The following is a 21,415-nucleotide window of genomic DNA, read 5'->3' on the forward strand; positions in this document are numbered from 1 at the left end:
TGGGATCCCACCGCACAGTTGCGCCTCCTCGAGACCACATGTGACATTGGGTCTGAGCACAACCATTCTAATTTCTTGGATGGCATTGGCTGCACACCTGACACCCACCCGTGCTCGGCGAACTCATGGAGCATCATCCAGCCCACTCCTCCGACACCCAGCACGTCCCTGACCCTGGTCACTCTGGCATCCACAGCCCTCCTCTCCGCCAGCCATCTGAAGTTATATAGGTGGAGGAGTGGATTCCTGAGCAGCAGGTTATCATGAACGATAGCCACTACTCCCGATGGGGGAGAGCTGCGTCGCGAGGCGACCGTGTTCCAGACTTTGAGAAAGTCCTGGTAAAAGACGGGCAACGCCTGCAAGGAGGTCCGAAGACTCCCCAGATTTATGTACAGGAGCTGCACATCATAATTTAGACCGTGCACCTGGCGGAAGAAATACATCGCCAGGGCACACCATCATGGAGGAGGCTCAATGTAAAGGTATCTCTGTAGGGTCTGAAGGCGAAAGGTCGCCACCCTGGTGTGAAGGCACACTAGCACCTGACCGCCCTCCCTAAGTGGGAGATTCAGAACCTCAACAGAGACCCAGTGCAGTCTTTTGTCCCAGAAGAACCAGACGAGAGTTCTCTGGATGTTTGTGAGGTCAGGGGGAGGGATCAAAGTAACCAGCTGGTACCACAGCATGGAGGCAGTCAGCTGGTTTATGACAAGAACTCGCGCCCTGTAAGGCAGCACTCGGAGCAGTCCTGTCCAGTGACTCAGGCAAGTGGAGATTTTGGCCTCTAGCTCCTGCCAGTTTGCCGGCCAGGATTCCTCAGCCGGGCAAAGATGGACACCAAAGTAGAGGAGGTTGCTCCTGCAGGTGAAAGGCCTGAGCTCCTCTGGGAGGGGGTCCATCTGCCACCGAGTGACCAGGAGTCTGGAGCACTTGGCCCAGTTGATCCTGGAAGAGGACGTGGCGGAGTACACAGCCTTGCACACTCGCATCCTTACAAGTCAGCTGAATGTGTGAACGTGAAGAGCACGTCATTGGCATGAGTTGACAGAACCACTCTGATGCCCGGCCTGCGCAGAATCAAACCCAACAACCTCCTTCGTAAGAGGTGCAGGAATGGGCTCCACGCAAATCGAATACAGTTGACCGGACAAGGGGCAGCCCTGCCGCACGTCTCTCCCAAAGCGAAGGGCGCCGTCAGGGACCCGTTAACTTTAATGAGACATGGCGGCAGCGTACAGTAATCTGATCCGGGTGATGAAATGCGCCCCGAACCCGAATGCCCACAGAATTCTGAGCAGATACTCGTCATCCATCCTGTCGAACGCCTTCTCCTGATCAAGGGACAGGAAGACGCTCAACAGACCAGCCCTCTGGGAATGGTGGACAAGGTCCTGGACCAGATGGAGGTTGTCATGTATGGAACGGCCCAGGACCATGTAGGACTGGTCAGGCTCAAACTCTGGAGCCCCTACGTAGTAGCTCTCTGAGACTAGGCCAAGCTCTGGAGCCCCTCAGCAAATGCCCTATATGATTGGGCCAACCTCTCTAGGCCCGCAGCCACAGTACGCTGTGTCTGGCCATGCTCTCGAAGACTGCAGCCATGGTCCACTGTGTCCACTGAGGCCCTCAGCTGCGGTCCTCTGAGACTAGTCATGCCTTGGACCCTACCACCCATGGCTACCACTTCCTGCTCCAAACTTTCCACTGCAGTCACCACCCTTGCAGTGTTGGCCTGGGTGCCACGCAATGCCAGCACCACTTCCTGTGACTGAAGGCCATGGGATTCCTTCAAACAGCCTTGCAATTGCTGGAATGTTGCTGACAACCTCTCCTGTAATCCAGGCTCCACTTCTCCATCTCCAGCAGATGGAGAGAGAAATGATCCCTATGGCTTGGCTGGTGGTCAGCTGTATCCTTGGCTCCGGCTGACCTCAGCCTGCCCGATCCCTTGGATGTTCCTGCCTCCACGGTTATCTTCGGTTGTGTGGCGTGCATCAGAAAGTGCCCCAGAAACTTCACCACTAACATGTCCCACCGAGGGGACTATCTGCACTGTTGGAAGGCTGTGGGGTGTCAGGAATGGATCGACATGGACATTCAGGCACAATGGACAGGACAGATGGCAGGACGGGATGGACACTCACCTTTGCTGTCCAAACAAGGTCGCTCAATTTCTTTTTGCACTGGCTCCCAGTACTCTGTGTCAATGTACACGCACTGACAGCCGCCACCACTGCTGACCAAGCTGCACTGCCAGCCTGACCCCTGGGTTTCCGACCATCTCTGTGGAAGAAGATGGTCCTCCTCTCCTCCATGGCGTCCAGCCATCCCAACTCTCCCTCCATAAATCGTGGAGCTACTCTAGGAGATGCTATTTCCTGGCATGGGGAGAGGGGGTAAGGAGTGTGGTAACATGGCCCCTTTAAGCGGTGATCCTTTGTGGGCCATGTGATTGGGCCAGACCCTATGGAACAGAAGCATGGGAAGCCGGGCCAATCAGGAGCGAGGGTGTGCATCCTGGTGACTGGTAGGAGTTCAGTTGGAGCAGGGAGAAGAGAGCAGATCTGTGCGATATTTCTGTCAGACACTAAGTGTGTATAGTTATCATAAATCCTTGTTGTTGGAGCCATGTTCGAGGTGCCTCCAGTCATTATATTAGTAAAGATGGAAATTGTGGAGATACGAGTCATAATTTACAAATCCTCCTTCAATATCGGCTAGTACCAAAAGACTGGAGAATTGCAAATGTTATACCTTTGCTCAGAAAAAGATATGAGAATAAATCCAGCAACTACAGGTCAATCAGTTTAACTTTGGTAGTGGAAAACTTTTGAAAACAACAATTAAGGACAAAACTAATAAGCACCTGGACAAGTGTGGATCAATTATAGCTGGCAATGATTTGTTAAAAACAAATCATGTTTAAATAACTTGATTGTGATTTTTGATGAAATCATAGAGAGAGTTGAAGTTAAAAGTAAAGTTTATTTATTAGTCAGAAGTAAGGCTTGCATTGACACTGCAATGAAGTTACTGTGAAATTCCCCTAGTCACCACAGTCTGGCACTGTATATTGAACGAAAATATTGGAAAAATGTACCCCTCAATTTCATTAGTGTATGGAAACAAACTCTAATGACCTGCTGTACAGTTATTCATGTTTTTAACAGCTGACTCAAATTCTTTTCTCTAAGTATTAACTGTGTTGCAGTGGGAGGTCAGTGAAATATGTTTTGTGTGTACATGTGGATACACATGGATGGAGCTCTGGCCTTCATAAAATCACAGTGGAAATCTGGGTTTTTTCACTTTTTGATGTGGAAAACTCAGTTTCAAAACTGAAACTGGAGAATCCGTCAAAGAAAGTTGTGCAATGTTGGTCTGAGGAATTGGATGATCTATGGGACTGCTTGGAGTCAGTGGACTGATCAGTATTTAAAAACTCTGTGACCAGCCTGAACAAGTACGCCACTACAGTAACCGACTTCATTAGGAAGTGTGTAGAAGATTGTGAGTCAAAGAAGCAAATACGCGTGTTTCCCAACCGGAAACCATGGATGAACAGGGATATCCTCTGCTTGCTGAAGTGTAGGTCTGAAGCGTTCAAGTCAGACGACCCTGACCTATACAAGAAAGGTAACCCCGCCAACTATGGCAAGGTCTGCAAGACATAACAGGCTACAAGATGAAGGCATATAAAATCACCGGCACCAACGCACCCCTCCATGATGAGCTCAATGCATTCTATGCCCATTTTGAGCAACAGGTCAACTAGAACACACATGAGGACGGCCTCAACCGGGATATTGGGTTCATGTCCCACTATTTGTAACCCCCACAGAGTTTCACTGGCTGTCTTGTCTGGAGACAATACACATCTTTTTAGCCTGTCTTGATGCTCTCTCCACTCATGCTGTTTTGTTTCTTAAAGACTTGATTAGTTGTAAGTATTCGCATTCCAACCATTATACATGTAAATTGAGTTTGTGTCTTTATATGCTCTGTTTGTGAACAGAATTCCCACTCACCTGAAGAAGGGGCTTGCAGCTCCGAAAGCTTGTGTGGCTTTTGCTACCAAATAAACCTGTTGGACTTTAACCTGGTGTTGTTAAACTTCTTACTATACAAGAAAGCCAGATACGATCTAAGGAGATCCATCAAAGATGCCAAAAGACAGTACTGGACCGAGCTAGAGACCCAGGCTAGCCACACGGACCCCCGCCAACTATGGCAAGGTCTGCAAGACATAACAGGCTACAAGATGAAGGCATATAAAATCACCGGCACCAACGCACCCCTCCATGATGAGCTCAATGCATTCTATGCCCATTTTGAGCAACAGATCAACTAGAGCATGTCCTCCACCCTGGAAGCCTCGGATGAACCTATATCCAAGGATGCTATTGCTGATGTCAGAGCAGCCTTCTCAAAGGTCAACCCACGGAAAGCGACTGGCCCGGATGGAGTACGCAGACGAGCACTTAGATCCTGCACAGACCAGCTGGCGGGGGTATTCGCAGATGTCTTCAACCTCTCTTTACAACAATCTGAGGTCCCTACCTACTTCAATAAGATGACCATCATCCCGGAATCAAAGAAAAGCCAAGCAACGTGCCTTAACAACTATCATGGTAGCTCTGACATCCATCATTATGAAGTGCTTCAAAAAGTTAGTCATGACACAAATCAATTCCAGCCCCCCAGATTGCCTGGATCCATTACAGTTCACCTACTGTCGCAACAAGTCTACAGTCGCCATCTCCCAAGCCCTGCACTCAACCCTGTAACACCTAGATAACAAAGACACCTTTGTCAGACTCCTATTTATTGACTACAGCTCAGCCTTCAACACCATTATTCCTACGAAACTCATTTCCAAACTCCGTGGCCTGGGGCTCGGCTCCTACCTCTACGACTGGATCCTGAATGTCTTAACCCACAGACTGCAATCTGCATGGACAACACCTCCTCCACGATCATCCTCAACACCAGTGCCCCACAAGGTCGTGTCCTCAGCCCCCTACTATACTTCTTATACACCTATGCCATAGTGGCAAAATTCCTCTCCAACTCGATTTTCAAGTTTGCCTGATGACACCACCGTAGTGTGTCAGATCTCGAACAATGATGTGACGGAGGACAGAAAGAGAAAGAGAATCTGGTGAACTGGTGCAACGATACTAATCTCTCCCTCAATGTCAACAAAATGAAGGAGATAATCATCATCTTCAGGGCACTTGGTGGAGGACTTGCCCCTGACTACATCAATGGGGATGAAGTAGAATTGGTTGAGATCTTCAAGTTTTTAGGTGTCCAGATCACCAATAACTTGCCCTGTTCCCCCCGCCGACATTATCGTTAAGAAAGCCCACCAATGCCTTTACTTTCTCAGAGGACTAAGGAAATTTGGCATGTTCGCTACGACTCTCACCAACGTTTACAGATGCACCATAGAAAGCATTCTTTCTGGTTGTATCACAGCTTGGTATGGCTCTTGCTCTGTCCAAAACCGCAAGAAACTACAAAGGGTCGTGAACGAAGTCCAGTCCATCACTCAAACCAACCTACCACACACTGATACTGTCTACACTTCCCACTGCCTTGGAAAAGCAATCAGCATCATTAAGGACCCCATGCACCCTGGACCTACTTTGTTCCACCTTCTCCAATCGGCCATGGTCTTATTGAAGAATGATGGAGCAGGCTTTGAGGGACTACGTGGCCTACTTTACCTCCTATTTCTTCTGATCTTATGAGGCTCTTAAGTGGTCAATCGATGCCCACTTATAGGCCACATCCAACTGCTGCTGGTATTTAACCAGCTACAGATAGGCAGTCACCATGCAGGAAGCCCAAAAACAGCTGTCATGTTTGCTTGCTTGCAAGCTTGCTTGCAAACTTGCTTTGCTTAGTGTCTGATCAAAGAACCCGGCATCAGAAAGGGGAGTGGGGATTTCTTTCCCTTCTGATTCCCCTGTCATGACTCTCCAACTGGTGGGCGAAAGCCCAGTGCCTGAATTAAATTCAGCAGACTGTCAAGTTGCTGATCTTTCATTAGAAATGAAGAGAGTTGGCTACCTATACCAGGTTTTAAGAAAGTATCAGCAAATGGGGATGGGAGGAAAGAATAAAAGGAAAGGTTTGTTAAAGGGCGCTGGAGTACTGTTGTGTAAATTATTTACCACATAGTCTTTTTTTCACGAGTTGCCTTTATACTGTAGTTGAAACCCATCTAAAGAGCCTACCTCTTTGGGGTGGCTGAAGTAATAATGCACTGGCTTACTACTAACCATCTTTACGATGTAACTTTTGTGCTCAAGTTTGTATCCAATTGTGTGAAAAGCAGCATTTATTAAAAATATAAGAATCAGTTCCAATACAAGAGCTGTAAGTTCATTGTGATTGTCCCTTTAAGGACAAAACAGCAGAAGAGAGTCAGCTGGTTTGAGAGCCCAATTTAGACTTAGTGGGTAATTGCCCCCGGGTATGTCATAGACATGTAAGGACTGGGCTGCTCCAGGGTGGCCAATGAAGCTGCAGCCTCTGTACAGTCTTTTCTCATGAATAAATGCTCTGTGTTCTTGACAAAGTCTGCAGCATGCATCATTGCAAAGTTTAATGGATTGGTAACAACGCTACAGAGAAATGTTGAAGTTCAAGTTCCATTCTTGAGATGTTCGCACATCATGTAGGCTGACTTTGGTGTGCAGTGTTTGAGGAAGTTCCGCATTTTTGGAGGCCATCTCTCAGATCAGACATGAATCGGCCCTGTCTGCACTCTTGGGTGAATGTAAACAAACCTAAAGGCACTATTTCAGAAAATATCACAGGAGTTATCCCCAGTGTCCTGGCTAATACTTCCCGTCAACTACCATTACTAAAACTGGTCATAGTTTATTTTGTGGGACCTTGTTGTGCACAAATGAGCTGCCAAGTTTCCTACACTGCAACAGTGATTAGACTTCAAAGTACTTCATGGGGCGTTCTAAGATCATGAAGTTACTTTATAAATCCAATTTGGGCCAATTCTTCCAAAGAGTGGCAATCACCATCAAGATTTCCTCTCTTCTCCAACCATTTGCAAAGCACTGGACCTCTGCATTTCTGATCCAGACTTTCAAATCAGGGCTCTTCATAAATGCATTGCTCATGGAGTCCTCCTTTGTAGGACAGGATTGTTTGGAGAAGCTAAGATATGTCCCCTTTTTACAGCGATAGCTAGCATATTTTGACAAATCTTCATCCACTAACAAAGGTTTTGGGATATTTGACAGCTTAGGTATGGTGGTAGATGGCAGGGTGATATGTTGGTGGCAAGGTTGTAGGTTGCAGGTGTCAGGAAGGGTAAGGTGGCAGCTGGGTAGGATGATAAGTGACAAGGTTTGTATGGTAGCAAGGTGTGTAGGGTGATAGGTGGCAGGATGTTAGGTGGCGTGAGTTGGGAGCGTGGGTTAGTAGGGTACGAGGGTGTGTAGGGTGTTGTTGTTGAGTCAGATCAGGTTGAGCAGGGAGTCAGATGATCAGAGGGGGAACTGGAGGGTGAGGGGGAAGTTGAAGAATTGGGTAGGGATGCCGGGGGTTGTTGGAAAGTTGGTGGTTTAAAGGGTGGGTCGGGAATGAGGAAAAATTTTCTCTCAGAGGGTAATGCATCTTTTAAATTCTCTTCCTCAAAAGGTGGTGAAGGCAGAGTCTTTGAACATCTTTAAGGCAAAGCTAGATATATTCTTGACAAGCAAGGGGGTGAAAGGTCATTGGTGCTAGGCAGGAATACGAAGTTAAAATCAGATCAACGATGATCTTAATGATTTGCAGAGCAGGCTCAAGGAGCCCAGTGACCTACTCCTGCTCCTAATTCATATGTTCGAATATTTTTTTTCCCTGCCTAACATTTCCTGGGTAAGGTTGTAGGTTGCAGGTGTCAGGAAGGGTAAGGTGGCAGCTGGGTAGGATGATAAGTGACAAGGTTTGTATGGTAGCAAGGTGTGTAGGGTGATAGGTGGCAGGATGTTAGGTGGCGTGGGTTGGGAGCGTGGGCATTCTGGTAAGTGAGTCATTGAAACATAAAAACTAGAAGCAGGAGTAGGCCATTCGAGCCTGCTCTGCCATTCATTTGATCATGGCTGATCCTCGAATTCAATATCCTGATCCCACCTTTCTCTCATATCCCTTGATCCCTTTAGCCCCAAGGGCTATATCTAATTTCTTCTTGGAATCAGACAACATTTTGGCCTCAACTACTTTCTGTGGTAGTGAATTCCACACATTCACCAGCCTCTGGGTGAAGAAATTTCTTCTCACCTCAGTTCTAAAAGGTTTACCCCTTATCCTCAAACTATGACCCCGAGTTCTGGACTCCCCCACCATTGGGAACATTCTTTCTGAATCAACCCCATCTAACCCACCATTGGGAACATTCTTTCTGAATCTACCCCATCTAACCCTGTTAATTTTATAAGTTTCTAACAGATCCCCTCTCACTCTTTTAAACTCCAGTGAATGTAATCCTAATTGACTTAGTCTCTCCTCATACGACAGACCTGCTATCCTAGGAATCAGCCTGGTAAACCTTGCTGTACTCTCTCTATAGCAAGGACATCCTTCCTCAGATAAGGACACCAAAACTGCGCACAATACTCCAGGTGTGATCTCACCAATGCCCTATACAATTGCAGCAAAACATCCCTATCTCCATACTCAAATCCTTGTGCTATGAAGGCCAACATACCATTTGCCTTCCTCACTGACTGCTGTACCTGTGTGCTTACTTTCAGCAACCGATGCACAGAGACTCCAATGTTTCGTTGAGTATCCAACTCTCTCAATTTACACCCATTCAAGTAATAATCTGTCTTCCTATTATTGCTACCAAAGTGGATAGCCTCACATTTATCCATGTTATACTGCATCTGTATCCTCCCCACAGCTCACCCTCCCACCCAACTTTGTATCATCTACAAACTTGGAGATAATACATTCAGTTCCCGCTTCCAAATCATTAATATATAATGTGAACAGTTGGGGTCCTAGCACAGATCCCTACGGAACCCCACTAGTCACTGATTGCCCATCAGGAAAAGATCCATTTTTGCCAACTCTTTGCTTCCTACCTGCTAACCAGCCTTCTATCCATCTCAAGACAAGGCCTGTGATCCCATGTGCTTTAAATTTACATAGTCTGTTATGTGAGACATTGTTGAAGGCCTTCCGAAAGCCTAAATAAACTATATCCACTGGTTCTCCTCGGTCAACTCTACAAGTTACATCCTCAAAAAATTCCGATAGATTCATTAAGCATAATCCTTTTGTAAATCCATGCTGAGTTTGTCTGATTATACCACTGCCTTCCAAATGCCAAGTTATCATAGAAAGAAAGAAATCATAGAAAGAAACCCTACAGTACAGAAAGAGGCCATTCGGCCCATCGAGTCTGCACCGACCACAATCCCACCCAGGCCCTACCCCCATATCCCTACATATTTTACCCACTAATCCCTCTAACCTACGCATCCCAGGACACTAAGGGGCAATTTTTAGCATGGCCAATCGACCTAACCCGCACATCTTTGGACTGTGGGAGGAAACCGGAGCACCCGGAGGAAACCCATGCAGACACGAGGAGAATGTGCAAACTCCACACAGACAGTGACCCAAGCCGGGAATCGGCTTGATAATAGACTTTAGCAACTTCCCCAGTCCCGACGTTAGGCTCACTGGTCTATAGTTCCCTGTTTTCTCTCTACCTCCCTTTTTGAATAGCGGGCTTACATTAGCGACCTCCAAATCTGTAGGAACTATTCCCGAGTTCAAAGAATTTTGGAAAATAACCACCAATGGATCTACTATTTCCAGGGTCCCTTCTTTATGTACTCTGGGATGAAGATTATCAGGACCTGGAGATTTATCCACCTTCAATTCCATCAATTTCCCCTACACCATTTCTCTACTAATGCTGATTTCCTTCAGCTCCTCACTAAAAGATGTTTCTCTCAACACTTCTGGCACATTATTCGTGTCTTCCTTTGTGAAGACTGAAGCAAAGTGAAAATTTAATTCCTCAGCCATTTCTTTATTCCCCATTATGAATTCTCCCATTTCTGACTGTAAGGGGCCTACATTCATTTTTGTCAATCTTTTTCTCTTTACATATCTATAGAAACTTTTACAGTCAGTTTTTATGTTCCCTGCTAGCTTACTTTCATACTCCATTTTTCCCTTCTTAATCAATCCCTTGATCCTCCTTTGCTGAATTTTAAACTGCTCCCAATCCTCAGGCCTATTGCTTTTTCTTGCCAATTTGTATGCTTCTCCCTTGAATCTGATACTATCCCTAATTTCCCTTGTAAGCCATGGTTTGGCCACAATTCCCTGACCACTCTTGCAGGAATAAACAACTTCTGGAGTTCACCTATTCATTCTTTAAATGCCCTTCATTGCCTTTCCACTGTCTTTCCTTTCAGTAATTTTTCCCAGTCTGTTATGGCCAGTTCATGCCTCATTCCATCATAGTTACCTTTATTGAGATTCAGGACCCTGGTCTCAGAATCAACTGCATCATTATCCACCTTGACAAAGAATTCTGCCATATTATGGCCACTCGTTCCCAAGGGTTCTCTCACAACTAGATTGTCAACTAATCCTTTCTCATTGCGCAACATCCAGTCTAATATGGCCTGATCCCTTGTTGGTTCCTCAACGTATTGCTCCAGAAAACCATCCTGTATGCACTCCAGAAATGCCTCCTCTATTGTACTGTGACTAATTTGACTCTCCCAATCTATATGCATATTAAAGTCACCCATAATCACAGATGTTCCTTTAACACATGCACCTCTGATTTTCTGTCTAATGCTTTTCCCAACATTACCACTACAGTTTGGTGGTCTGTATACCACCCCCACCAATGTTTTTTGCCCCTTGTTTTTTCTTAACTCGACCCATGCAGATTCCATATCCTCTATGCTAATATCTTTCCTCAATAGTATATCAATATCATCTTTAATCAACAATGCAATTCCACCACCTTTTCCTTTCCGTCTGTGCTTCCTAAACACTGAATAGCCCTCAGTGTTTATTTCCCATCCTTGCTCACCATGGAAACTAATTCATCCATTTTGTTTTGAATTCTCCGAGCATTCAGGTACAAAACCTTTAGCTGGGCATTTTTATCGTTTCTTTTCCCTTTTTTACTATTTTTTACTCAGTCCTTATCTGAAACCCTCCCCCTCACACCATCTTTTCAGCCACGTATTCATCCTATGTACCCTGCTGTTTCTACTCTGACTAGCACGTGGCACAGGTAGTAATCCTGAGATCACTACCTTTGAGGTCCTATTTTTCAGCTTGCTTCCTAGCTCCCTATATTCTGCTTTTAGGACCTCATCCCCTTTTTTACCTATGTCGCTTGTACCAACGTGTACTATGACCATTGGCTGTTCGCCATTCCCCTACAAAATATCCTGCAGCCGCTCCATGACATCCTTGACCCTAGCGCCAGAGAGGCAACATACCATCCTGGAGTCTCGTTTGTGGCCACACAAAAGCCTATCTATTCCTCTTACACGGTAGCACAGTGGTTAGCACTGCTGCTCATAGTGCCAGGGACCCGAGTTTGATTCCCGGCTTGGGTCACTGTCTGTGCGGTGTCTGTACATTCTCCCCATGTCTGCGTGGGTTTCCTCCGGGTGCTCCAGTTTCCTCCCACGGTCCGGAAGATGTGCTGGTTAGGTGTGTTGGCCATACTGAATTCTCCCTCAGTGTACCCGAACAGGCGCCGGAGTATGGCAACTAGGGGATTTTCACAGTGGCTTCATTGCAGTGTTGATGTAAGCCGACATGTGACACTAATAAATAAACTTTAAACCGAGTCCCCAATAACTATTGCATTCCCACAATTTTTACTTCTCCCCTCTGCAGCAGAACCAACCATGGTGCAATGGATTTGGCTGTTGCAGTTTTCCCCTGAAAGGCCATTCTCCTCGACAGTATCCAAAACTGTTTTGCAGGGGAATAGCCACAGGAGATTCCTGCACTGCCTGCATAGCTCTTTTGCTCTGCCTGGTGGTCACGCATTCCCTTTCTGCCTCTGGAGTCTGAGCCTGCGGTGTGACCACCTCTTTCCACCATACTCTCCACCTCGCGGATGCTCCACAGTGTCCCCAGCCGTCGCTCCAGCTCTGAAATGTAGGCTTCCAGGAGCTGCAGCTGGAGACATCTCCTGCACACATGCTGGCTCCAGGCACTGGAAACGTTAACCGTTCCTTGACACCAGATCTTCCGCTTCTCATTTTTCAGTAGATGTTGCTGCACCAACTTTCTCCCAGAATGTTGCAGTGAGTCCCTCTGCCACCTCTACCGGATGCTGTTCCTCCTGTTTATCACTGGACGGGTTCTTCCTCTTCCCAGAGTCAGAACCCTCCAAGTATAACTCAAGAGTTGGAGACGTTTTCAGAGGATTCCAGGTGCAGGGCAATTGCCCATTGGAAGTTGAAACTTCCTGGGCAATTCCCACAGAACTTCTTTATTTGGGACTTATGAGGGGGTCCATCTTCTGGAGTATCTCAGGCTATAACCATCCGTAAGAGTTTTAACAACGCCAGGTTAAAGTCCAACAGGTTTATTTGGTAGCAAATACCATTAGCTTTCGGAGCGCTGCTCCTTCGTCAGATGGAGTGGAAATTTCCACTATGAGATTTCCACTCCATCTGATGAAGGAGCAGCGCTCCAAAAGCTAATGGCATTTGCTACCAAATAAACCTGTTGGACTTTAACCTGGTGTTGTTAAAACTCTTACTGTGTTCATCCCAGTCCAACGCCGGCATCTCCACATTATAACCATCCGAGCAGACAATCGATGCCTTTCTTTTATTCTTTCAAGGCAGAATTGAGAAATACATGCTGAAATCAACCTCCTTCATTGTGCGTAGTTGTCTGGTTTGATGGTTTAGTGATGTGATGGTGAATTTGTTTATGAATACAGATATGTTCCAGTGTAATACAATATCAGCAAATTCATCATTGAAAATTTTCTTATTTAGCACATAAAGGAAATTGCCCAACGGCACAAATAGTTTGGTTATTTTCTCTGGACATTCTCTCATGTATCTTGGCATGTAGACTTACTGCCTCGATAACACCTTCAGAAGATCACAGAATCATAACATAGTTGATCCATTTGGGTTGTCGGGAGGTTGTAATTGGTAGTTGTGAACTGGTAGTCCATTTCACACCTGATTTCATTTTCTATTGTCTAGCATGGAAAACAAAATCAAGCAGGCTATAAAGTAGGTGGCGATTTACTATCATCCAATTTGCATTACCAATGACACATTTCACTCCTATACTTCCTGTACTAGTGGGATCTGAACTATTAGCCTATGTGTGAATGCTAAACAAGAAAATACATTCCATAGGGCCCTGTTCTCGACCCAAATCCTGTGGACAATGCCACACTTTGCAAAAGCTTTCAAGCAAATGCATTTAAGTATTGTAGTTTTGTATTCTATTGAATGTGAAAATGTGTTTATTGTGTTGTCTGTCGCACAATTATTTAATTGCAGGCCGAAAACCAAAGTCACTGTGGTGGAGGTAGGGTTTGTGTGTGTGTATCAGAGGAATAGGTTAGGGCACTCTTTTAAAGAAAACAAAAATACTGTTGTTCTTTTGCATGCAACATTGAAAATAAAGAGCAAGTTGGAAAGTATTCAAATGACTCGTGTCAACTGGAAATGTTGCCAGGATGACAATAACATATTGGCAACCTGAGACTGCAGAGGCCGTATTCATAAATCTGTCTAGAATCAATCCTGAGCAACATGGACAATAAACCAAAAACTCATTTGACTATTGCTGAAAAAAGAGATGTGCTGTCGAAGCTTTTCATCTTACACTCATCAGGTCAGAATCACAAGAATACTGAACCTCAAAGGGAACAGCGATCTGTACTGCATGACAATACCTGCTTGATACTGTAAACTCAAGTGGAAGCATTTGACGGTGCAAGTAATAATGTCATCAAACAGATAGTACATTTTTCTGACCCTGTACTCTTTAAAAGTGTGGAGTTTGCTCTCACACATGGGCTGGAATTTTACCCTCCCATGTGGTTGAGCAAGTTGCTATAACCAGTTCTGAGCAAGTTTCCCATATACACAGTTCACATTTGCAAAGATCATACAGGACCTGCATATTGAAAACAATGCCATGTCTGTTTGCTTGTTTGACATTGCTACCTGTTCACTAATGTACTGCTCAAGGAAGCCAAGGATATTGGCTGCACGTCACTTTATTTTGGTGATTGAAGAAGGGAAAGGGTTAATGAATTTTGTACCTAATGGGTTAATGAATTTTGTACCTAGAATATATCACAAACATAACCCTTCCTCATGGATGATCTCCCCAAGCTTATACTGCTCCTGGCATCAATATAAATTATTTATTCATATTTTCCTTACTTGTTCATGTCTTTCATTCTTTAACTTTCATTTTCATAAAGATGGACAGTCATTGCAGACATTGCACGTCTTACCTGTTTCTGCAGGCTTATGTGCTAGTTAAACAAAGGAAACAGCTGCAGATGGTAAAGTGCGATAACGGCCATTTGAAAGGAAGACTCCCGCTGGGACAGCCGCGACCGCACCAGTTACTTCAAGGGAAAAGCTGCCAACGCTACCGTAAGGGCTGTGAAACCAAAGACTGATTCATGACCAGAGGCTACCAGATGCACTGTGATTCATGACCAGATCAGTGTTTGTGTCGTGACTGGTACTGGGAACCATAATGTATAAATATCCACACTTCGTTGTATTCGGAGAGAAATCTGGTAGACCACTGCTAGGTGCCAGATCTCTGCCAAAAGCTTTGTAATAAAGCTACTGTACTTCGACTCACTAACAGTCTCAGAGGTATCTTTTTACCTACAACAGTGATCCAGAGGCACTGCCATTGTCTGAATTTGTATTCATTGAACTTATGACCTCAGCAATTGCATAGTCGAGTTCAGTGTTATTCACAGCATTTATGCCCAAATAGATGGTGTTGCCATGGGATCCCCTCGAGGCCTAGCTCTCAGTAACATGGTCATTGGTTTTCACGAGAAACGCATCTTCAATGGAATGACGCCTAACCTCTTACCCATTGCATATTTCAGATATTTAGACGATATGTCCGTCTTGATTGAATCTCCAGCTGCATATGAGCATTTTCTTACACACATTAATGCACTCCATCCTGAGCTCAAATTCACCTTTTGAAATGGAGCAGTTAAATGAGTTTCCTTTCCTCAAAGTGCTGGTTGAGAACCTATCTACTCATGGGTTCTCTTCTATTGTCTACCGCAAGCCCAAATTCACTGGTAAATATACAGGTTGGAATTCCGACAATTTCATGCATTATAAGATTGGCCTGTCAGCAACCTCGTAAATAGGACCCAAGCCATTTGCTCACTGTGGAAGCTTGATACCAAAGTAGGGCATATCAAAGCCACCCTGCAGGATAATGGCTATGTGATTCCGCAATTGGACATCACTTACTAAACATTGCAATTGTGCTAAGAATTAACCTAACATCCAATTTACGGTCAAAAGAGAGAATGCTGGAAAATCTCAGCAGGTCTGGCAGCATCTGTATGGAGAGAAAAGAGTTGATGTTTCGAGTCCAGATGACCCTTTGTCAAAGCTAAAAGGCATAGAAAGTGAGATATATTTATACTGCAGATTAGGGGAATAAAAGATGAGTCATCGCTACAAAAACTAGGGGAAAGATTGCTAATGGCAGTCCATAGAGAGAATAGAAGGTGTGAATGGCCAAACAGCAGAGAAGCTGAAATCAGAGGATAAGCTGTGACAGATGAAGAGGTGGGAGGATGGATGGGAGAGAGGTGAAATTAGAAAAAGGGGGAAAGGGGAAGCAAAGGGGGAGAAAAGTTACAGAAAGGGGGATAAAATAGGGAGAAAGAGTTGGGGGGAAGAAAAATAAAGAGAGACAATAAAGAAATAAAAGGTAGAGAACAGTTAAAAATTAAATGAAATGAAAACGAAGGGTTGAGGTGGGGTAGAGTTAATCATCTGAAGTTGTTGAATTTGATGTTGAGACCCGAAGGCTGTAGCATGCCCAGCCGGAAGATCAGGTGCTGTTCCTCCAGTTTGCGTTGAGCTTCACTGGAACATTGCAGCAAGCCAAGGACAGACATGTGGGCATGGGAGCAGGATCGTGTGTTAAAATGGCAAGCAACCGGAAGGTCAGCTTCCTGACTGTGCACAGACCGAAAATGCTCAGCAAAGCAATCACCCAGCCTACGTTTGGTCTCTCCGATGTAGAGGAGACCACATTGGGAGCAGCGAATGCAATAGGCCAAATTGAAAGAGGTGCAAGTGAAACGCTGCTTAACCTGGAATGAGTGTTTTGGACCTTGGATGGTAAACATAGAAGAGATAAAGGGGCAGGTGTTACACCTTCTGCGATTGCATGGGAAGGTGCCATGGGACCATGCAATCACAGTAGGTGTAACACCTGTCCCTTTACCTCTTTCATGCTTACCATACAAGGTCCAAAACACTCATTCCAAGTTATACCCTTTTGTTTTCATTCCATTTCATTTTTAACTGTTCTCTACCTTTTATTTCTTTATTGTCTCTATTTTTCTTCCCCTCCCCACTCTTTCCCCTTATATCATCCTCCCTTTCCATACATTTTCTCCCCCTTTGTTTTCCCTTTCCCGCTTTTTCTCAATTTCACCTCTCCGACCCATTCTCCCACCTCCTCCCACCTCTTCATCTGTCACAGCTTACCCTCTGCTGTTTGGCCATTCACACCTTCTATTCTCTCTATGGACTGCCATTAGCAGCCTTTCCCCTTGTTTTTGTGGCTATGACACATCTTTCATTCACTCACCCTGCAGTAAAAATATCTCCCACTTTCTCTGCCTTTTAGCTTTAACAAAGGGTCATCTGGGCTCGAAACGTCAGCTCTTTTCTCTCCATACAGATGCTGCCAGACCTGCTGATATTTTCCAGCATTTTCTGTTTTGGTTTCATATTCCAGCGTCTGCAGTAATTTGCTTTTATCCACGTTAAGATTATCAGTCAGCTCGCAGGATGGCTCACTTATACATGCTAGAAGCTACATATATCTAGACACAGGATCCTGTCCTTTTCAGAAAGAAAGAACATGTCCACACATTATACATTTTCAACTAAACAAGTTGGAGCACAGCTATTCCATGGTTCATTCCCCATAGCAATACCTTGACCAATCAGAGTTGACTTGCCTGTTTGAATTTAAAAAGCTTGGCAGTTAACTGTTCCCTGATGCACTTTCCATGGAAATCCCTTGACCAATCTAAGTCCACTTGCCAACCAATCAGCACCATTTTCTCATGCAAATTGTTGTTCCCTTTGTCTTTTATTCATCAGAACAGAATCAAAATACCAAATTTCAGATATCTGACAGCATGTCTCTTTTTTCAGCAATACTCCAGTTCTGTATGACCAAATGACTATTTAAGTAACTTATTGTTGCATTTATAGATATTGGGAAGGGGTGGGGTTGGAGGGGGCTTGAGGCAATGAGGTCCACTTTCATCTTGAAAAGCATCTCATCCACCCATTATTCAAACTATCCAGTTTTCCTCGCGCTTCAGAGCCTTTGGCTTTTCTGATTCAGATATGTTTTCATATAATGAATTTACACATGAATTGAAAAGGAAATGTTGAGTATATATTTTCTCTTGAACAAGGATTGAAAAGCGCCATCATAGCGCTTCTAATGAATGTATATGGTTCAGATGCTCGCAGTAGATTTCATGCATCAGATAAACCACCAAATGTTGTCAATTTATGTGTATGGCATTGGCTTTAATGTTGTTTATGTTGTTGCTTGCTAGTGAGCCTGGCTGTGATTAGTTGAGGTTGGCAGTTAAGTGATTACATACCATATTTACTCCACTGCGGTAGACCAAGTCCTTTCTGCTTGGTTGTTTTTTGCCCTCTGGGTCTTTTTTCCAAACTGCTTCCAGACATCTGATGCTGCTGATTATTTTGGACACTGTCTTTGACACACACATGGTGACGTATACAGTAGCCTGTACTGAGCATAATAGCATACAGTACTTGTAGATAAAAGAATAATGGATTTTGTAACTATCACTACTAATGAGGTATTTGCATTACGTAATATATCTCACTCCCCAAAATGTGACAATTACCTCTGACATTTGCATTTGGTTATTTCAGCCAGAAGCGTGATCAAAATAAACCTTTTTACATTTAAAGCTGAAGTATTGCTGTGCTTTATTAGCGTATGTACATTTAGTGAGTTTTAACATATTAATTTGCTCACTTTCTTTGGAATATTAAGCCATTTATTTATGTCACTGTTCATAGAAATCATAGAAACCCTACAGTGCAGAAGGAGGCCATTCGGCCCATCGAGTCTGCACCGACCACAATCCCACCCAGGTTACCTTCTTCTGCGGACATCATCATCTTTTGTAGTGATTTCTATCTTGTACATCTTTGCCCCCTTTCATGCCAAGTGTCTCCTGTAACAAGCGCAAAAGATAAATACTTATTCCTGCTATTGACAAAAGTTGCTCCTTTGCTACCACAAGCAAGCAGTCAACAGGTAATGCACTTTCCAAATGTTCATACCTTTTGCCAGACTTCTACTTGGCCCTTCCCAGCACAGAATGTCTGAATTTACACAACACAAAGGACAAATGTGTCTATATCTACCCTGTACCACTGCAATTTGTGTTATATAATAGTGTCATTATGACACATTTAGCCTCCTGTGTTTAGAGACACAGCTCTTGAACATTGTTGCATGAACTGCTATGGATCTCCTTTCATCTCTCTGTTTACTTCATGCATGGGTTTGTTCCCTTCCAGCCTGGACTCTGATTCCCTCAGCCCTGACTGCCGCTCTGAAACTTGAAAATCAGTAAGACTTGCATTGATTGAAAAGAGCAAAGCCTCCATCTTTGTTCAAATTTTAATTAAAATTTGGTCTACCCATGGTCCAATGCCACAGAGTAGGGGGGACTTCAAGTTCACTCAAAAATAGGGGATTTTCACAGTAATTTCATTGCATTGTTAATGTAAGTGGTAGCCATGATGTGGAGATGCCGGGCATTGGACTGGGGCAGGGCACAGTAAGAAGCCTTACAACACCAGGTAAAGTCCAACAGGTTTATTTGGTGTCACGAGCTTTCGAAATGCTGCTCCTTCAACAGCTGATACCTGATCATGGAGCAGCGCCCGGAAAACCTGTTGGACTTTAACCTGGTGTTGTGAGACTTCTTACTGTGTTAATGTAAGCCTACTTGTGACACGAATAAATACATTTTAAACAAAAAGGATGAATACTTTACCTCAGCCAGTTGTAAAGCCCAGAGCTTGTAGGGTAAAACTATGAAATAATACAATATCTAACTAAGCTGTAAATATGAAATAATTATTCTTTAACTGTGACAAATTGTAAATATGGCATGCCTATAATATCTAACTGGAATATTATTATCATGATATTATTATATTGGTATTATTCATTATCCATGGCAAGTGCATTAATGGACAGAAAACAGTGGGGGAAATGTTACCAAAAAAATGATGGTTGGTTCTGGCAAGAAAAACAGTGTGTTTCTCTCCCAGGGGGCAGGGGGAGTGGGGGGGGGGCGGGGGGGGGAATGACGGAGAGTGGGGGGAAGGGGGGCAGAATTTTCTGCCCCTGCTTTTGGGGAACAAGGATGGTGGAGGGGCAGAATATCGAGCGCAAGTCCAAAATGGCTTTTACACCAGCCATTATGGTGTAAAAATGGCTGGTGTAAAAGCCATTTTGTTCCTTGTCCAATTGACTCCACATCCTGCCAGTGATGTAACCAGAATCTCAACTTTAAAATTTTGGATCCCTATTTGCATCTATTTAACAATGTATATCAGGACATTATTATGTCATAGAGTCATAGAGTCATAGAGGTTTACAGCATGGAAACAGGCCCTTCGGCCCAACTTGTCCATGTCGCCCTTTTCTTTTTAAACTCCTAAACTAATCCCAATTGCCTGCATTTGGCCCATATCCCTCTATACCCATCGTACCCATGTAACTATCTAAATGCTTTTTAAAAGATAAAATTGTACCCACCTCTACTACTATCTCTGGCAACTTGTTCCAGACACTCACCACCCTTTGTGTGAAAAGATTGCCCCTCTGGACACTTTTGTGTCTCTCCCCTTTCACCTTAAACCTATGCCTTCTAGTTTTAGACTCCCCTACCTTTGGGAAAAGATATTGACTATCAATCTTCTCTATGCCCCTCATTATTTTATAGACCTCTATAAGGTCGCCCCTCAACCTCCTACGCTCCAGAGAAAAAAGTCCCAGTCTATTCAGCCTCTCCTTATAACTCAATCCATCAAGTTCCGGTAGCATCCTAGTAAATCTTTAAATGTCTGAAATTTCCCCACATTAAATTGTCCATTCACGTTGGCGTGAAGGCATTCTGTCATGAATCATGGCAGGTCCCCCGCGACGTGCACCTGGCGATCAGCATCTGCCAGAGGCGCACAGATGAGTACAGCCCCGGGAGAGGATCATGACTGGAAGGGGGCAGTATGGGGGAGGGGTTCTGTGCAGAGGTGTCCATGGAGATGGTGCTGCGGGGTGGGGGGGGGGGGAAGAATTTCATGCGAAAGGTGCCGCAGGTTCCATGTTGGGGTGTGTGGAGTTCTGTTGTTTGCAGGTGGGGAGAGTTCTGTGGCGGTGGGGGCGGGTGAGTTCGTGGGGGTGCTCCAGTTTTATTATTTATAGCGCGTCCTTTTAAAGCCAAAATTTCTGGCAGGGCTTGCTCATTTAGAGCCCGCCCTACCAGCGTGATATCATCAGACCTGCTCCTTGGATATTTTTGACAAAATGTCAAAAAAACACAGCAGGAGAAGCTGACAGCAATGCCAGTGGACTACTCTCCACTTTTCCCACTCAAGATGACACTTTGTCAAAAATTGGCAAAATTCCGCCATTATAAAAATTCATACTTCCGTTAAAGCTTCATTATTGTATTGTTTTTAATGCTTCTGTTATTGAAGTTGATGAAAATGACGTTCATTGTAAAATTTTTGCAGACTCAGGCTAAATGCTGGCATCTTTCTGTCGGGCAGAGGAACAGCTTTCGAGCCTCTGCATCCTGTGCTGCGGATGAGTGGGATGGGAATTCACTGCAACAAATCCACACATAGTAAATTTCTCACTTGAGCTGTGGCATCATGGGAAACCAAAGAGCACAGGTCAAGTGCTTCCCACACGAAAGAAGATTACAGGGCTAGTTGGCCCCAGGACACCTTTGTGCAGCTCCTAGTAGCTGGCTGCAGAGTGGTATATTGGCAGAGGTCTTGGAGAGGCCTCCCAGTTGTGGATAATGCCT

This window comes from Mustelus asterias, chromosome 1 (assembly GCF_964213995.1).
Source record: "Mustelus asterias chromosome 1, sMusAst1.hap1.1, whole genome shotgun sequence".
Classification (NCBI taxonomy): domain Eukaryota; kingdom Metazoa; phylum Chordata; class Chondrichthyes; order Carcharhiniformes; family Triakidae; genus Mustelus; species Mustelus asterias.